This window comes from Polypterus senegalus, chromosome 17, assembly GCF_016835505.1.
Source record: "Polypterus senegalus isolate Bchr_013 chromosome 17, ASM1683550v1, whole genome shotgun sequence".
NCBI lineage: Eukaryota > Metazoa > Chordata > Cladistia > Polypteriformes > Polypteridae > Polypterus > Polypterus senegalus.
The window spans coordinates 38532741-38553438 of NC_053170.1; the positions used below are offsets into that span (position 1 = coordinate 38532741).

The window sequence follows — 20698 nt, forward strand, 5'->3', positions numbered from 1 at the left end:
AAAGGGGGCCGGCAGCGGCACGCTTCTCAAAGACAAAGCAGAGCCGACGCTGACGTCCTTGAGCTTGACGTTGAGTAGTATGTTTGTTGTACAGGGTACGTGGATAGTGGATTGACTTCGCCGCTGTAATTGAATACTTCCGCTTCACACACACAGGCGCTGTTCTGTCTCAGACAACAGCGATATTGTTGTGCACTATCATGGATGTTGACATGTATGGTGTAGCAGAAGTCCGTCTCCGTAGTTTGATAATTCATTCGCTTGGGTGTTTATTGTTGCTTTAAAGCAGTGACGAGCGTGCGTTGGTTTTGTGTGTATCACTAAAGATTCTGGATCACCCAAATTTTTTGAAAACTTTAAAGTTTGATACAGCAAGTTACCATACTGGGTGGCACGGTGGCACAGTGGTAGCGCTGCTGCCTCGCAGTTAGGAGACCTGGGTTCACTTCCCAGGTCCTCCCTGCGTGGAGTTTGCATGTTCTCTCTGTGTCTGCGTGGGTTTCCTCCAGGTGCTCCGGTATTCTCCCACAGTCGAAAGACATACAGGTTAGGTGCATTGGCGATTCTAAATTGGCCCTAGTGTGTGCTTGGTGTGTGTGTGTGTGTCCTGCGGTGGGCTGGCACCCTGCCCAGGATTGGTTCCTGCCTTGTGCCCTGTGTTGGCTGGGATTGGCTCCAGCAGACCCCCGTGACCCTGTGTTCGGATTCAGTGGGTTGGAAAATGGATGGATGGAAGTTACCATACTGATTGTACACCATGTAGATAACCCTAACCGTTAGTATATATTAAAATGTTCAGATGTTACTCCTATTCATTGCATTGGTATAAATGTACCATTACACGTTAGATAATACATAGGCCTATCCCATTAATGTATTGTTTCAATTCCACTACGAGCTTCCGTTAGCACTGGCTTTCCATCTCGCAGTCAAACTTTGATGTGCGAGAAGGCTTAACTCATCAAGTATGGTATTCGGATAAACTACATTTCGATCATTTTGTATACGTATTTGAAGGTCTTGGCATGTTGGCAGTTGTCTGGGGCTCAAATATTTCTGGCAGCGGGCCTGATGTGTGTATATGTCATTAATTGCTGATCATACACAAAGTAGATCAAGCAGCATTGTAAAGTGTATGGTGGAGAATGCTTAACTGTACATTGGCTTGATGGCTTTAATAAAAATTAATATATTTCAGAACAGTACTACATGTTATTCATATTATATTAGATGGGTAGTGGTTTTAAAGCTAATAGATCAAATTATATTTTTATAGTGAGAAAAAGTGGTATAATCAAACTGAATAGCAGAGTCAATGGAAACTTGTAAATGAAAGGACAGCAGTTAGAAGCCCTAGTTTGAATCTGAATGTCAAGACAGATGCAACTTTGTAAATAGACCAAGAAAGAGAGCTTCATTGAGTAAGAGCCTCAGAACTGAATAAGAGCTTACCAGCACAGGCGTAACAGGCAATGGTAAGAATAGTAAGAAGGCAATATAAAGATCTCATTTGACAGGTGCACATGGTGTAAGCAGCATAAACAAGAATTCTGATTTTTTGACAGGAAGCTAGTGAAGAACAGTCTACTGATAGGTAATGGCAATTTAGCATTTGTTTGGGTCTACACTCTGACACTAGCATCCTGCACCGTAATATCCTGTTGACACTTTATGCAGGCTAACAATTAAAGAAATAAATGCTTGTGCTTGTCATGTTGGAAGTACTTTAAATATAAATGCTCTGGAACTTCAACACAGCACATGCTGTTTTCTAAAACCACATATCACATAAATGTGCAGAATTTTAAATCAATCATGGAAGTATTTAAAGCTGGCATAACATTGTGACTGTTTTTAGTAAAGAGCACTGAAAGGGAGTCCCTGACCTGTGCAAGTTACATTTTGCTGTTCACAATTCAATCCTTCAGTTTAATTTGATCTAGCCTTTTTGATGGTCAGACCTTATGCTCAAACTTGCATGACAATTTAAAATCTGTTTCTTACCTGTCCATTTTTTAATCTTAAATCTGAAAAAAATCAGGTAAAAAACTGAAGAGTACTCCAGTACAGGTGTTTTCTATTGGCTGAGGAACATACACTTGGGTAGCTAGATAAAGCTTTCTGAAATGCAACTATTAAGTGTTTTTAAGTAGTTTTGTTAAAAATGAGGTGACAACTCGGTATGATTTCCACATAATAACTATTGAAGTCAGCCCTAGACAGCATCTAATTAAAATTGATTTTTCTGTCAGTTTTTAAATGTCCAATCAGCACTGCATAAATCAAAACACCCAATTTACAATGCCATGTAAATTACTGCATGTAGAAGAATATCACTGTTTTCAAATAACAATATAACACTTAGCCCTTTTGCATACTGTAGACATTAGCTACACTCTGTGTCAATACAGATAAAACATTAATCAGTTTTACCTTCAAAAATTAAAAGAAAGATGCATAAATTGTCTGAAGTTTCATCAAACATTGTATATTTTATGTATCAATTAATTTTCATTACCTGTTTTTACCTTTTTTAGTGTTTCAGGGATTTGAAGATTACCCTGGAAATATTAGGTACGTTAATTTTTAGTGAGCTAAATGGCACATACTCACACCACTAATGAATTCCATAACAGTAAACTGGTTAATACATATTAACATAAAGAGAGCATGCAAACCCCACACAGAAAGCTCATCAGGCTTGGAAATGAACTTGGGTGTAAGCTGAATACTACATTTAACCTTAATTTGTAATGGCTGAGTATATTAATATACAGGAGGACAGCACTAGCTATTTAAATCTCAAACAACATAGGTTTAGCATAACTATTTAAAGAGTGTTCCTGCATAACACAAAGAATATTCATTTTACAGTTTAAAGTCATGTATTAACTTGATTTGCTAATATTGGCTAGAGGGAATAGCATGGCATGTCAATAGCTGTATCAAAACTGGCATGAAAAACTTGACAAATAAAGTTTAGCACCCCTAAAATTTAACAAAAAAAGTACTTGTAATGTATTGTAATATGTAATCAAACACTTCTAGGTAAATTTTAGATAACCCCACTGGCCTAGTACACTTTACATTTTAGTACACATTTTACCAATTCAAACTGTGGACAATATTATCCAGTATTACTGACTTCCTTCGGTAGCTAGTAATGTGAAAAAATACAGTGTAAGTAAAATAGTATTATAGGCTTTTTATTGGCACGCCTATAGATTACAGTGAAATGTTTTCTTACACATGCAAATCAACATGCATCATGTCACCACTCTCTAGCACCACGATTAGTGAGTATAACAACTTTACCTTGAAACTTGTCCTTTTTACCTGAAAAATCTCAGAAAACAGTTTACAACATTATCTACAATTTAGAAGAAATATTAAGTTTCATCCAAATTATACTTCAGCTGTAAGGTAAAGAAACCTGACACATATAACAAAGAATCAACAGGCAATTGTATGAATGATCTGATTTCTTAAATGAAGTACATGTTAAAGCAACCAATGGAGAGGGAATTACACATTGTAGACTTTCATTACATTTATTGGTGAATTTCAACTGATAGCTTTCGCTAAACTGTTTCATGTTTAGTTCCGGGAAGGGTTCTGAATATTGTGTATCGAATTAAAATCCCAGTTGCCAAACTGTGGGATAAATGTATCCCATCAAACATCTCTTCAGACCCAAAATATTTAACAGATGATCTAGTATCTTGGAGCATTTAAAATAATTAGCCATTATGAAGAACTGTAGTGTAGTTTCTGTGGTTCCATATTTGCCTTTAACCTTCATCCCCTTATAAAAGTAATGTGCATCCATAAATTTGAAGTAAAATAAAAAATTTAACCCCACAGAGTTAAGTTTCACAGTATAAAATTTAAGTTGAGTTGGCCTGTGTTAACTGATCTGTGCAGAAACTTTAGAGGTAGCTTTCTTTGGAACATTCATCCATTTTCTAAGTAAAATAATTCATGCTGCAGGAAGGTAGAGCCTAAACCAGTCCTGGATAATAATGCAACTGACACTATGTAGAAACCCACTCAGGGTGGAGCACCATATATCACGAGGGAGATTTGAACTGAGCCACACCTGTAATTAAAAAGTAATGCATTTTATGCAAATTTCACATATTACAAACAAACAAAGAATATAGAAAATTAGTAGATTAAGAAAAGGAGATAAAGTTAAGAAGGTTTCCAGGCGTGCCTCTAGCATCTGTAACATCTGCTTTACCTAAATATGGAATCCTTACCGCACCTTATAATTTTCCAGATTTGCAGTTTTCATTGTTTCCGGCCACAAATGATAGGGCTTATTTAAATGTTTGCAATCCTAAGGGCAAGATAAAACCTGATCCACTAATCCAAAAGTCAAAACATAGCTGCTAATACTTTAGCTCTATTTGTCCAGTGGCTAAAAGTATAAAAAATATACAATGGGAGGCAGTTCTTTACTCCCAGCAATGCATTTTTGCCATTTAAAGACTGCTTTAAATCAGCTTTATTTTTAGCTGTAAAACATATCCTGAGTGATCTTTTATGTACACTTTCAATAAACACAGTTTAAAATGAATGAACATTACAGTGAAAAGGTGCTTTAAACTATTCATCTTTAACTGCTGCCCATTGCCCTATAGAAATGTTGTGGTAGTAATGCCTATTGGTTGTCACTTTCTACACAGGTGTGCGTTTCAAACAAAGATGGAAATTATAGGTTGAAAAGATTAAATTCTTACTAATTAGTAGCCAGTTTGAGTGCTTTTTGACAGCTTCCTTTCACCAATCCACTTAAAAATTTAAAATAATACAAAATTCACAGATTGCCCAGAAATAAAGTCATCACTGCTTTGCTGTGACATCTGTACTTCATTCTGTTCTTAACCATCAGGAAGCCCCTTCCTTAATATTTAAATCTTATTTCAATTCATATAACCTTGTGAAGGTTTCTCTGGGCATTGCAAACAAAAAAATGCTTTGTTTTGCTTAATTTTACGAGAGACAAAAGTATGACATACTGTAGCAATATCTTCAAAGTTTTTCACATGTCCTTTTTAACTAAAATTATTTTTTTGTTTTAAATTTCAATTTAATTTTACTGTACTTTTACTTAGTTTTGTTGGCTATTTCGTGCATTTTTTAGAATATAATGAAGGTGAAGTCGGCTGTCCCATCAATCTACGGATTTGGATTCAAATTATTACCCAGCCACTTTTGGTATAGAGTTCAGGCATTCTTTCTATGTCTACAGTATATTTATTTGAATTTATTATTCTGGGTAGTATCAGTGATATGGACATTTTAAAATTGGCCTAATATGGGTGTGTTCATTCTGTGCAATGTTATGTACTGACATTCTCCATAGGGTTGATTCCTGATTTGTACCCAGTGCTCACTGTACCATTTTAATAACAAGAACATGTTTCAGGAATGAATGTAAAAGAAGATAGTGGGGAGCTTCATTACTTATTGTGTCAAGCATATTGCTTGATTGTAGACTGAAATATCTTTTTTGTGGAGTAAGAACATTCATCCTTTATTCTCATAGTACATAGGCATCCTGATACATTCAGAAACAGTAATGAGCTTTATGAAGCAAACAAGAGTCAAATTCAAGTAAAGAAACCATAGAAAGAATAAAAGTTTGTCAAAGATACAGTACACACAAACAGAGATAAATAATTATGTATACACAGGAATCTGAAGGAGTAATTCAGACACAATTCAGGGTCTGGCCCAACTATGATCACAATGAATTATTACCTTCTTCTCTAGAACCCCCTAAAAATCTGAAAATGTTTTAACATCGTCATTATTTTTATTGTGTCTTTTCCAGTGAGGGTAGCAGCATGTTGAGCTGAGTTGACTAGTTCTCCCTATCCCCAGCAACTTCCTACAATTCTTCATGGGGAATACCCAGATTCCCATAGGACATTTGAGAGATACCGTCCCCTCAGCATGTTCTGCCTCTTGGACTTTTCACACTTGGCCATCCCAGGTATACCTCCCATAGGAGACACCCAGGGAACATCCTAACTGCATTCTCTAATGACCTCAGCTACCTTCAGTTAATGTGACAAAGCAATGGTTCAATTCCAAGGTTTTCCTATAACACCAAACTACCATTTGCACACATTCCAACTACTCATACTTGCAATCTCATTCTTTCTGTCTCTACACAGAGGTTAAGGAGGTAGGCTGACCAGTAACTTGACAGTTTCATCCAAGGAGATAGCTCGTCCTTCTCCACCATGATCCTAGGCAATGATTGTAAAACTGCTGCTGCTGTACCATGCAAGTTCATGATTACTTTTACCATTATTCTTGAACTAGACCCCACTTGAACTTGTCCACTTAGGCCAGTTGTTCATCCTTTACCTGCAGGGAATATGTCACCATCTTCTGGAAGAAAACCATGATTCCCATCACAACTGTATCACAACCAGCTATGAATTGCATTGCACACCAGAGCTGACAGTCTAATGAGGATAAGAGGACAACGCCATCTGCAAACAACAGAGATGCAAGGCTTACATTCTTAAATTAGATACTCTCCATACCTTGGGTGTGCCTGACATATTGTGACTAGAGAAGATGATATGGTATCTCCCCTTGATAGAATCCAGTGCTTACACTACATAGTTTTAAGTTTCCACCACAAAATATGTAAACATGGTTCATGCTCAGTAAATACAAGAGAACAGTAGCAGCCCCAGAACCCTGTACTTTTTACTATTGAGTAAATCACTCACCAATTTCACACACACACACACGCGGGCCTTTCTTTTAGTCACTGCTGCAGTTTTTTTTTTCTTCCTTAACATGGTGGAAGGGCTTGTGTGCCTCAAAGATCCTTAGAGCGAAGTTGTCTGGAGATTTGTGCTCCTGTTAGCAATAATCTCAGCAAAATGGTGTATATAGTAAATGACCTCACAAACAATAATTCATAACTGACTCTCATATATGTTCTAATTAAATCTAATAGAACTGTAATTGAGAACAAGAATTTTGAGATCCACTCTTGTAGACATACCTGGGAGTGAGGTTCACTGGCGAGGAACTGGGGGCTGGTGACTGGTGTCCCTGTAGCTAAGTTGGGCTCAGCCGAAGGAAGCTGCATGAAGCTGCCATGTAGGCTCATCACACACCAAATAAAAAGTGAGGGAAAATATGCATGTCATGTGGCTGACAGACAAGAGTGGGATGGACCCAAAATGTTCTTTAAACATATCACAGAAAAAGCATCTTGAAGAGTATTTGAAGATTATATGATTTTAAAGTTACCATATTCTTTTCTACCCTTGAATTTCTGCAGTATGTTTAATTTGTAAAATCTAGGCACTTATGGTCAAGTACTGTTTATAATCATTTTATTGTTTTTGCTTTAGTGGCTAGGAATGAGTTAAGTATGTTGGTTTTTGGAAATGATACATATGTTTTGTGTCACAGCAAACAAAGTCTCCATTTTATTAATGCAATATGAGCACAGCACACCATCACATGAAAGTCATTCAGAAGATAAAATCACAGTCTTGACACGTGTAGGCTTATTGAACCTTTTGGCTTGCTTAGTAAAACGATAGACTAATAAATAATTAATAATAAAGAATGCAGCTAATTATAAGTTCTGTACTTTAAATGTTACAGGTAAAGTAGTCTGATAAAAATGTAATCTCCCCTTTGTTTCTTCCCTCATTTAAATTAAAAACAGAGTCAGTTGTTATCTTGTACATTTTTCGCTAATCCTTTTTCATGCCACTGACCCTATAATTAGTAAAGGTGTTCTGGACCAAAGTGGCCTGAATTGCCCCTCCAGACCCCCAGTTATACAGTATGCCTTGTCTGACTCCCAGTACACTCTTAATTCTCCCCAGCATCTGTTTCTTATTAGATCAACTTATGTGCCTGCATGCTCCTTCCAACTGTATTTTAAGATTAGTTTCATTTCTGGTTTAAGACCTTCCATCCAAAAATAATAGTAGAACAAAAATACATTGTATTAATTAAAATCAATATTTTCTTTTAAAGTAGATTTTTAAAAATATAAGCAATATTGTTGATATTGACAGATTTTGCATTGTCAGAATTCCTTGCTGTGAATTCAAATATCATGTTTTCATTTGATAAAGTTGCCTTGTTGTTTGTTTTAACATTTAAAACAGCCAATTCTTCATTTTACTTCTTCTGACCTTGTACTTGGGCATTTTCCATGTCTAATAATTTTTGTTCACTACATAATGCACTTCACTAAAGCAAAAATGATGATTGATTCATTAAGATTTATTATTTGTTTGAATTACTTTCTTCTGCAATAATGGCTCAAATCTTAAACTAAAGGGCAGATGTGAAAAAGAAACAGTAACTAGATGACTTGAACATTGCAAATCTTAATTAAAACAGTGCAAAGTATTGTGCAGGGTGGCACAGTGGGTAGCGCTGCTGCCTTGCAGTTAGGAGACCCAGGTTCACTTCCCAGGTCCTCCCTGTGTGGAGTTTGCATGTTCTCCTTGTGTCTGTTTAGGTTTCCTCCGGGCACTCCGGTTTCCTCCCACAGTCCAAAGACATATAGGTTAGGTGCATTGGCGATTCTAAATTGTCCCTAGTGTGTGCTTGGTGTGTGGGTGTGTGTGTGCACCCTGTAGTGGGCTGGCACCCTGCTCAGGGTTTGTTTCCTGCCTTGCACCCTGTGTTGGCTGGGATTGGCTCCAGCAGACCCCCGTAACCCTGTAGTTAGGATATAGCAGGTTGGATAATGGATGGATGGAAAGTATTGTGCAACATTAAAGATACTAAAACCCTGCCTCTAAATATAGGGGTATTGTTATAGCACACATATGAAAGGTTCATTAGATCGGAGTTTGAGTGAGTGCAGCAGCATATTACATTATATCCCCAAGTGATTCCAATGTGAATCCAGCTGTGAACATGATACAAAACAGTTCATGAGCCATCAGCAGAAGAGTTCCTGTAAGGTAAACTGCGCAAAATCTCTATGTCATTTTAGGAGAAAATAAAAATAACTTTGTAAATGTTGTTTTCTTTATTCACTTCAATTGGCCATTACTTATTTAGCTCCATTATTAAGATGTCAATTTGCAACCTTAGTGCTTCAAAATGGGCCACATAAAATCAAGTAATGTATACTAAAGGAACATTTTTTTCAATCCAAGACTTATATCACATTGACATAACTCTATCTCTTACAGGCAACACAAACCTACCCACTACTTCATCAAAATGTGAACCTCTGACCTCATGTCTTCAACAGCACTTTAAGTGGGTGTAAAGGAAAGCAATTATTTAATCCAGCTAAAAGAATCTGGCTTTAGCCTTCGAGCTACAGCAAAGAGAATGCCTCCTAGCAATTCTTTATACCTGCAACACAATCCATTATACCTCAGCTAAGAACTTTCTTCTGTCACCTGGAGAAATTGTGACCTCCTACCAGTCTATCATGGCCTCACCTTCGCTGATTTCAGGGTGAAACACCACTATGTTAACTGGATTAATTGTCCTTAAGTATCCTGGGGTATATTGCTGTGTTCTGCCCAGGACACCATAATGTTACACTCACAAGGATTCTTCTGTAGGATTTCCCACTAGGATACGCTCTACATTGACAGTGTTTATTATCCTCTAGCAGCTTCTGTAGAGATACTCTCTGTCTGCCAGTGTGACACTCTTTCTCTTAAAGAGGCTCATGTTAGAACTTTTCACCTGTTTTTTGGCCACCTTGCTAACACTTATAAACCTTGCACATATTCACAGAATCAACTCCTGCTTCTGGCTGTAAGTCAGATAATGTGGCTGTATCCATGTCAAGCTTCTTCAGAACTACGGCCATATTTTTAATTTATGTAATAAGTTTTTATGCAGTGCCATTAAAATATTTTAGTCTGGCTGAATTTACACTGCTTTTAATATATCTTAACTGTTTTGTATAGCTTTTGCATGTAGATTCCACTTCTAAAAATTTTCTATCAGTCTTCTGTATCTTGAGATTCCAGCAGTGCAGATGATGATAGCATTTCCATCTCTAATGACAACAGAGTGGAACTGCAGTCAGTTGTTTAAATCAGACAAATAGTTTGTGGATTTGAGGTTTGGTCCAGTACTACAATCACTGTCCTGAAACCTTTTGTTTGTATGGTATATTAGATGAATCCAAGAAGTAGAAAGTGTATAAAAAGCACCTCTTTCAGCAGAGTATAAAAGCCATAAATATATAGATAAGAAAGAATAAAAATGTGGCAGGCAGTAAGTTGCCCTTGGAAATGTACGGTTTTCTCTGTGAAACTGAACTTGAGCTGATGCTACCAAAAATACTAATGCCCTGACAGCTGCATAAATTAAAGTAAAATAAAACAGTCCTAAAATAAATCTTTCTGTAACAAAGAAACATGCAGATTTATTGTGGCAGTTTAAAGCATTAGGAGCATTTTGAGAAATGTAAACATTTTCCAGTTAATAAGCTAATTTTAAAAGCAGGGGTCCTGTTTCTGACTTAAATCTGCAAGTTGCCAGTACCTCATCAGGAGGGAGGAAGGATATGGTGAAGGGTCTCAGAAACTTTAAATTATTCACAAGCTTGACTGTGCGCCAAATTAAATAATTTCTATTTCAGTTAAAGATACTGGCAAAGAAGAATATTGCAGAAAATGTTAAAACTAAGCATTCCTGTTCTTTTGAAAGTTAAATGGAATGAAGCAGAGGATACTTTGTGGACAGAAATATGCAGTTAACTTATAAGAACTTAGTATTTGGCTGTATCACACAATTTATTTTAAGTATTCATTTGACTGCCAGATCCAACATTGACCTTTAAAACTCCTCTGTAAACCTCCATAAAAATGCAGCATTAACAAAATCAACAGCACAGTTTTATTAGACATAATGTATGAAAGCAAACATTTTAAATATTTAGGGATTGTCCATTGGTAAATATAGAACATCATGCATTATTTGTGAAAGAAAATATGGATTGTCAACCAATAAACAGTATCAAAGAGAAGATGAAAAATATGTAGGGAAATGTCTTAGTTTGATCCAAAAACTCAATATGTCCCATTTCATGCATCAATAGTTCATGGCCATTAGCCCACAGCCTCATAGATTTTTGGCTGTCATTCCTGTTTCTGCTCTAGTCTAGGATTTTGGCTGACTGTTTTGCACCCATTCCAAAACTCAACTCCATTTTCTATTTTACCAGTATACTGTATTGGTTTCCTTAATTTCACTCACTATTCTCTCTAGATTTGTTTCACTCAGTTATAGAGCCAAACTTCCTTTTGACAGACCCTGAGTTCTATACACATTTACATGTACTGTATAGCTAAAATAAAATTAAAAAAAAATTGAAAAATGTTCAATTGAATATAAAAGTGTGCTCCAAAATGTATATACATATCAATATATACTGTATAATTAAATTTTACTGTATTTAATAATATTGACTAAAAATATGACAACAAACCCCAAAGTTCTCAAAACTTCGAGACAACCCCAAAACTGAAAGAAAGATCACATATTATTACCACCAAATTAAGCAGCAACAATCATATTTCTGAACAAATATCCAACCTCCAATTCAAGGTCCCTCCAATTATTACAGCCCATCTGGTAGGGAAAATCAAAAATGGCCATGAAAGGGGAACAGAGATAAATGAGTAAGGGAAAAATTTACAATCACATCCCCCGTTAACCTTCATTGAGTTCTAGGTGGTTATGGTTATATAGTTATACCTCACCAAAGGTGAGACAGCAACTCGTGAGCTGAATTATGTTTTCTTTGTGTTTGAGAATCCATGCTATTCAAACTATATTTTGCTGTGATTTTTCTATTTATGTATTCCTGATAATAGATAGATAGATAGTGTGAACGCTGGCCCCGGCACAGACAGACGGACAACATGTTTTCACCCATCACACCGTTTATTTACACTATATACAATTTCCAATGTCAAAAGTCACGTGCACTCACACCCCAGTGCTTCTCGCACTGAATCCCCCAAAAGTCCAGGGCCCACAGTCTCTGTGCCTTTGCTCTGGCCGCCTCCTGTCCTATCTCGAGCTCCGTCCTACTGCCTCCCGACTTCCACCAATGACTGGAGGGAGGCGGCCCCTTTTATGGGAACCGGATGGGCTCCAGCTGCTTCCCGGCAGTTAACGTTGGCCACACCCCTGTGTGGCAGAAGTGCCGGCTGCGCACCCGGAAGCTGTCCGTGTGTCCCCTTTCGTCTTCCCCCTGGCACTTCCTGGTGTGGCGGAAGTGCCTGGCTCCCGGGATCAATAGGCACTGGGGCGCCGCCAGGCGGTGGCCACGGGTCCCTACAGGGCTGGGCTTCTAAGCCCTCTACCCGAGGCCTCCTGCATAACCAGGACAGACGCCCCCTCTCGGTCTGGAGGAGGCACACGCCCTCCTCTGGTCCTCCAAGGAGTCCCGGCTGGGCTCCATCCCCGGCCAAAGACCACACGGGGTAAACCGGCATCGGGGCGCCGCCTGGCGGTGACCACGGGTCCCTACAGGGCTGGGCTTCCAAGCCCTGTACCCGTGGCCCCCCACATAACCAGGACGGACGCCCCCTCGCGGTCTGGAGGAGGCACAAGCCCTCCTCTGGTCCTCCAAGGCGTCCCGGTCGGGCTCCATCCCCGGCCAAAGACCCCACGGGGAAAACCGGCATCGGGGCGCCGCCTGGCGGTGACCACGGGTCCCTACAGGGTTGGGCTTCCAAGCCTTGTACCCATGGCCCCCCACATAACCAGGACGGACGCCCCCTCGCGGTCTGGAGGAGGCACAAGCCCTCCTCTCCTCCGGCCGGGGACCACAATAGATAGATAGATACTTTATTAATCCCAAGGGGAAATTCACATAATCCAGCAGCAGTATACTGATACAAAAAAAACAATATTAAATTAAATAGTAATAAAAATTAAAAATTAAAAATGTAAAAATGTTGTCTACAATTAGATTTCAAAGATTAAACATAATACTTTTGTTGATTTTTCTGTAACAGATTATTATATTATTTGATACTTCATGAATATATTTTAAATGACCTGATTATTTCTTCCATTCCTTATGTTTGTGATTTATAGCCAGTTCTGTATCACTTAGGAACAGTTTTTACAGCATAGTTATTGCTGCCACATATTCTAAGTAGATAAGATTATAGAAGTTGGACAATCAATGAAGACTTAAGATTTTGGGTTCCCACTATTTCTCACTTGTTGTTGGTTGATGATCATAAATCAATGAAATATGAAAGTGTAAAAGTAGATTATTTCTTGTACTCTCTCTTGGTCTCTTTCTCACTTTTTCTGTCTTTCACTTTGGCTCACTGTCTATGTCTTATCCTCTCTGTTAGCAACTTAATTCCTACTACCTCCTAAGGGTTAAGACTAGCATCTTCTTTTTAGGTGGGGGAAATCGGGTTATTGATTGACTTGTGGACAAATTTAGACCATGGTCTAGATTACTCTTCAGTACTGTCAAAAACCTCACTAAGGAGGAAACAGACAACATTGTTAATTTCCTGCTTTGAGGCTCTTCACTGCTTTGTTCTTCCTCTTGTCTTTTTTGTATGATAGTTGGTAAATGATTACAGCCTTCAATATCAAAGAAAGATTTTAATAATAGATCTGAACTTAATTAGAAGTCAATGATGACATTAAAGAGCTGTAAAATTATATGGTCATACCTATTAGTTCTAGCTACAATCTTTGTTGTAGTGTCTTGAAATACCTTTAGTCTGACAGTAAAGCATTATAAAATACATAGTGTAAAAATTGTGACAAAAAGGTTACATCACTCTAACAGATGATGTCCACCATTAGTATAGATTCCAGAAATCTAGAATTTAAATTTGTCAGTAATATCTTGCTATTTGCAGTGTTGTCAATATACTAATAACAATTGATATTATGTTTATAGTTTACGTCTATAAATGGCAATTACAGTATATTAAGAAAACATGGCTTCTTCCAACACTGAACTATAAAGGATAACATTTTTAGTGACTGCAGGCAGGAACACTCATATGGTCATCAGACATCTCACATAAACAAAATGTGATTAGCATGCATTAAATCACCTAACAATACAGTCTTCAAGTCCAATTCGATTCTCAGAGTTGTGTGACAGAGTGCTGTGGTCAATCATGTCAAAACGCTACGCTAAAGGATATTAGGATTTCATGTACCACACAAGTTAAGGCAATTCCTCTGCTGGGACTACTGTAAGAGCCAGACTGAAGTTTCTTATAAATATTGCAATTTTTAAGTAAACGAAAGGTACATGTAGCCTCATTACCATTATGTTTACTCCAGGAAAAACAAGCCAAGAATGTAAAAGTTTTTCAACAAAAAACGTAATTACGTGTAAAGGAAACATGTAAATACCAAAACATCAACATAAGTACAGAAGGAAAGGTATGCCTGATGTCCACTGCTACAGTGATGTTTTGAGACAGTCAGCAATGTACAGCCCAATGTTGCAATCACGACAGCAGAAGCTTGTATCTTTGCACACTTTTCTTATATTTTTCTCTTTTGCTTTCACATGTGACGGTAGAATGCCAGTGCCTGGCACTTGGGTTATTGCAGGCTACCACAGCACAAGGGTTAGTGACTTCTACATTTCCCCAGACACGAACAGCGACAGTGCCACATTGCGAACACTGCTTAGGGGGCTAACATCTTGCTTGTCCTTGAACTTGATCGCACACCACGGTGAAGCTTAACTCGAATTAATTCTCTGGGCATATCACAGCAGTTCTGTTGCACAGTGACATACAATACATCAGTTTCACTTTCTGTATCAACATATGATGACCAATTCACAATGACATCACTATCATTCGATCTGAGCAATAGCTTACTTTCAATTCATTCTAAAACTGCCTTTACAGCTCTTTGTTTGCTATTTTGTTTTACAATTATAGTGGTACAACTAGCTGCTAGTAATCCCGAGGGCAGGATGTTGTTTACCATCACTATTATTTGATGGTGTGGATGAAAAAGGTAGGCCGTCACCCTTAGCAAATTCCTCCACAGAAAGAACTTATGATAAATGTGACCAATAAGGCTGGAAATAAGCAAAACATGGCAGCCCAATTTCTTTATTGCATGCAAAATCCTTCTGTCACCTCTCACCTTGTTTCTGGGGTGCCAGCTCTTGAATTTTCTGCCTTCTCCATAAATCACAAAACCAGGTGACAAAGCTGCTAAGCTAACAATGCATACCTCAGTCCTACAGGTTTTTATTACTTTTAGGGCGGTAATGTCCATGAACAGTTTTTAACTTGAATTAGCAATAGAAAACAATAAACACTTAAGCAAACAACTTATGAAGCTAAATTCCTCTGGTTATCGAAGTTAGCAATAATTGCCTGGGGGGTCATTGCTAAGCTACTGTCATAATCATAAGAAGTCTTTTCATCCAAATGGCAACAGCTATTATAGCCTCTTTTTTTCAAATATTTTTATATATTTATATACTATACTATATTTATATACAATACTAATACTATATTTTTATAATATTTATACTTCTCTCCATGAATGTCTGCTCTTTCTCTTATAACCTTTTTTAAGTTTGTTTTCATTTTGCCATTTTCAATATTTTCATGTTTAGTTATTATTTCTTGATATACAGCAATTTACCCAAGCTTGGCAAATTTTAGTGCAAATAGAGAGCAGGACCATAATTCACCAAATCTGGTAATAGGGAATACAGCGACACAGTCCTTAATAGGAGCACACAAAAAGCATTTAAAGCATGTAGTAATAAAAGTGGGTTACCTTTTATACAAATGAAGAAACAAGACCAAGAGAACTGGAAGAATTGAGAAATACACAATTTTAGTATCAGTCACATTTTTAGCATATTCATTACATTCTTTAGATTATTTTTTTTTCCATTTCTTCATTTTGGTATTGCTTAATTGTTTGAACATTACACATCTTTTAAACTGCCAGAAGTTTTGTATTTATCAAGATTTGTCTGCTGTTAGATGAAGCCCAGCAGTACATGGAAGTACTTTAATGGCCATCATTATAAAATATTTAAAAAGCATATTTTGTTTTAACAACGGATGTCAGCCAATGCAACCTCAAAAAATCTGTCTTCTGTGCCAGCAGTTGTTGTGGTAAATGAGGAATTCTAAAAATGAAAAATGTGTTTCTGTTTTTGAGCAGTTTGATTGATGTGCTGAAAGTGTATGTAAAACTGAGTTTTTTTTCCCTCTCTTGAAAAAGTTGAGAAATACATGGAAGAATTCTGTGTACATTTGGAAAACAATGAATGTATTTTGACAACCATCATCAGTTTTTTTTGTTGTAATATAAATGCAGTGGCTGCAATTTAACCAGGACCCTAATTTTGGCTGTCAGTAGCTAGAAGATACATACAGTACATTTCATCTACAATGTTTTGTACTAGGTAGTACTTATGTTTTTGTATGCAATGTTTGGATGATAGGGGAGGCATAGTGGTTCAGTGGTAGCACTGCTGCCTCACAACAAGGAGATCAGTGTTCATTGAGCAGGTGTTCCCTGTGTCCTCGTGGGTTTTCTCCGGGTACTCCAGTTTACTCCCACAGTCTTTAGACATGCGGGTTAGATAAATTGGCATTGTTAAATTGACCCTAGTCTGTGTTTGTATGTGTGTGTTCACCCTACAATGAGTTGACACACTGTCCAGGGATTCTTCCTTCCTTGTGCCCAGCCTCACTTTTTTTTTTTTTTATTTACATTTGTACTAATAATTTAACAGATTTATTTCTAAGTCACGAATGTCATGTTCTTGATTGATTAAAATGACTCTGAACCTCTGGCCTGTTTCTGTGTATTCTGACTTTGAAATGCTTGTCCATACCCAGCCTTCTAGAGCAGATAAGCTCAGAGTTTCATGATATTGGACATTATGCATTTGACAAATGAATCCAGTCTAGCTAAGGCACATATACTGTATTATTTAATGGCACCAGCAAACAAGAATAAATACATACATACATACATACATACATACATACATACATACATACATACATACATACATACACTCAAAGAGAAAATTATTAGGACCACTATACAAATACTAGATAGGGTCTTCTTTCGCTTTCAGAACAGCCTCAGTTGTTCATAGCATGGATTCCACAAGATGCTGGGAACATTATTTTGAGATTCTGCTTCATGTAGACATGATTATTTCATGCAATTTCTGCAGATCTCTCAGCTGCACATTCATGTTGTGAATTTCTCATTCTACCATATCCCAAGGGTGTTCAATTGGATTCAGTTCCAGTGACTGTTAAGGCCACTAAAGTTGGAACACTGATGCCATGTTCAGTAAACCAGTTTGAGATAACTTTTGCTTTGTGATATGGTGCATTATCATGATGGAAGTAGCCATTAGAAGATAGATAAATTGTGGCCAGGAAGGAATGCACATGGTCATCAATAATACTCAAATACGTAGTGACATTCAAGCTATGACTGATTAGTATTAATGGGCCCAAAATGTGCTTAGAAAATATTCCTCACAATATTACAACAGCACCACCAACATTGACTGTTGACATGAATGCATGTTGTGTGCATGGATTCGTGCTGTTGGCTCCAAATTCTGACCCTCAACACAAATCAAGATTCATCAGACTAGGCTACATTTTTCAGTCCTCGACAGTCCAGTTTTCATTAGCTTTACTTTTCACCTTTCTGTTCTGGGCTGATAGGAGTGAAATCTGAAATGGTCTTCTGCTGTTGCAGCCCATCCACCTCAAGATTTGACTTGTGCATTCTGAGATGCTTTTCTACTCACCACAGTTGTAGAGAGTGGTTATCTGAGTTACCATAGCCTTTTTGTCAGTTCAAACAAGTCTGGCCATTCTCCTCTGACCTCCCACATCAACAAGGCATTTCTGTCTGTAGAACTGCTGTTCACTAGATGTCTTTTTGATTTTTGCACTCTTCTGAGTAAACTATAGAGACTGTTGTGCTTGAAAAACCAGGGACAGAAATACCCTCCTACACCAACAATCATGCCACACTCTAAATCACTAAGCTCACTTTTATCCCCATTCTGGTATTTAATGTGAACATTAAGTGGAGCTCCTGACTTGTATGTGCATGATTTTATGCATTGAGCTGCTGCCCCATGATTATCTAATAAGATCATTGCATAAATCACAGGTGTACAATAATATAAAATAGGTGTAATAATTTACTCAGTGAGTGTACATCAATATACTGTATAACTGGGAGAAGAATTTTTAAAAGTTATTTTTCTCTGAACTAGCAGGCATGCAAAGATCGAATACTGTAGTCTGGATTCAATGGCAGAATATTATAATTAAAATCCCTTCAATCTTTTTCTGAACTTGGTTTTTTATTGTAGGGTAAAAGGATGCCAGAGTCTATCTTGTCAGGATTGGACTTAATGCTTGAACTATTCCTGTGTTAGTAGCTACACATTCATTTTTCAAAAATCATTTTGTCGTTCTTTCTTGGCTAACTTCTTTAATCTAAAACTTTTTTTTATATGCCAGTGTATTAAATGTACTCTGAGGTAAATCTAGGCACAATGATACTGTCCCTATAACCCCTCATAGGAGAAACGAAAGAACTTAAACTCGGCAAACACAGCATACAAGACTTTGCTATTTAATGTAAGAAAATAACGGCAATGAAAAGCATCAATTCAGATACTGTATTTGTTTGACTCACCTTTTCTATTTTAGAGTTGCAAGTAGCATGAGATGATTCTGGCAGCATGAGTTACAAACAGGAACCAACCCAGTATGGAATACCAGGGCACATCCATGTACACACACTTTCACATATTCACACAAAGACATTTCAACTCAGTAATTATTGAAGCAATATTGTCTTTGGGATATCAGAGGAAAAACATCTTGACACAAGAGAAATGTGCAAATTCCATTCTGGGACTGCCCCAGGTATCACAACCAGTTTCCTGATGTTTTGAGGCACCATCTCTAATAACTGCACTGCTGTACTGCTCATATTACAAACATAAATGTTATTTTCTGTTCTCCAAACATAAACACAGTAATTAATGTATTTGACAAAACAAGGCAGGTTACAACTTCATTTTTTTCACTAAGAAACTATTTTGTTGCATGTGTCTCAGTGAGAGGGATGAGTATTCATCAGAAAAAAAACATAAATAAGCACATTTAGAAATTGTAACCAATAAGCAGCCTGGGACATTGTAATTCCTGCTAGAATTTTCCTATGACATCGATACCAGTCTAATTTTAAGGGTTATCTGTTATCTGGACTTTGTATTGCAAATCCACGTGTATCAAGTAGCAGCCTGTTCTTTTGTTGGCTTGAGCCATCTGCGAATCCTTCAATGACATTTCAAATGACAGTAACAGCCATGAACCCTTTAAACAAACTGGTAACAGGCCAAATCCAGATAAGCATTGTTTGTGTCACCTGCAAAATAATTACAGGTACCCACGCACTAAAGAGAGATGGGCTTTAGATTTTACAGGGATTTCCTGCGGCATATTAAAGACATTAGATTGATTGAAAGTCTTGGCAGAAAGAGTCAAAAACTCCATGCTATCAATTCATATGGCAATATGATACATATTTGGAGAAATTAAGTGGATAGGACCTGTGAGAGTTGTTGGAAAGAACGGCCTCTTCTAATCAAAAGTTTTCTAATGTTCTAATGATTTACTGAGGCTTTCATCATGATTACCTTTACTCTGGAGCTAGTATAATGACAACACAATCATCACTAAAAGAGTTGGTAATAGTTTTATTTACTCATTTTCTTCTTAAGGGCATTAAGTAACAGAGGTTATTGTAATTCCCTACTGGCAGGTGCCCCTTCAAATCTTATATCACAGCTTCAGCTTATTCAAAACTCAGCTGCACAAGTCCTTACTTGAACCAGCAGCAGCGAGCACATCACACCCATCCTGTTCCACCTTCACTGGCTCCCCGTGTCTTACGGAATTGAATATAAAATTCTATTAATAACCTACGAAGTCTTAAATAACCTCACGCCAAACTACATCACTATGTGCCTGCCCGCTCACTAAGGTCCTCTGATTCTGGCAATCTTGTTGTACCCCACACTAATCTACACTCCATGGGCGACTGGGCCTTCAGCTGTATAGCTCCCAGACTCTGGAATGACCTACCGAAATTAATCAGGTCAGCTGACTCCATGAATTCTTTTAAAGAACAACTCAAAACTCATCTGTTCAGGATGGCTTTTAGCTCTACCTTCTCTAAGTTTGCCTCTATGTCAAGATGCTCATGTAAACTGTATGTGTGTGTGCTAAACCACCAATTATGTTGTCTGTTAGGCTTTTTCTCTGAATGTACTATCTTAATCTTCTTTATTTATTTATCTGGTTTAGTACAATGCTATATACTGTATACCCTGCCGTTCTTTCTTAAACTCTGTGAAGTGCCTTGAGCATGGGAAAGGCTCTATATAAATAAAATGTATTATTATTTATTTTTATTATTTGAGAATGCTGGACAACTATTTAGTTTATAATATGGAGAGAATGAGAGAATAATGTCCTAGGAACTGAATGCTGTAAACATAAAATGTTAACATTTTTTAAGTCTAAAGCAGTGCAGTGCTTTGAAGATTAAAAAAAAAAATTTAGAAAGATATACAGAAAGCATTCTTAGACAGAAC

The 20698-nt window shown here is 37.4% G+C and overlaps 1 protein-coding gene across 6 annotated transcripts in view; it reads left to right on the top strand.

Moving 5' to 3' along the window:
* eva1ba (eva-1 homolog Ba (C. elegans)) overlaps positions 1 to 20698 on the top strand; it is an 83418-nt gene that overhangs the window by 43046 nt on the left and 19674 nt on the right. For 2 of the 6 annotated variants that reach the window (XM_039739307.1, XM_039739310.1), the window contains exon 2: positions 2538 to 2574. The exons of the other annotated variants lie outside the window; for them this stretch is intronic. The gene's annotated coding sequence lies outside the window, so the exon portion shown is untranslated. The remainder of the gene's footprint in view (positions 1 to 2537; positions 2575 to 20698) is intronic. 6 annotated transcript variants of the gene reach the window in all.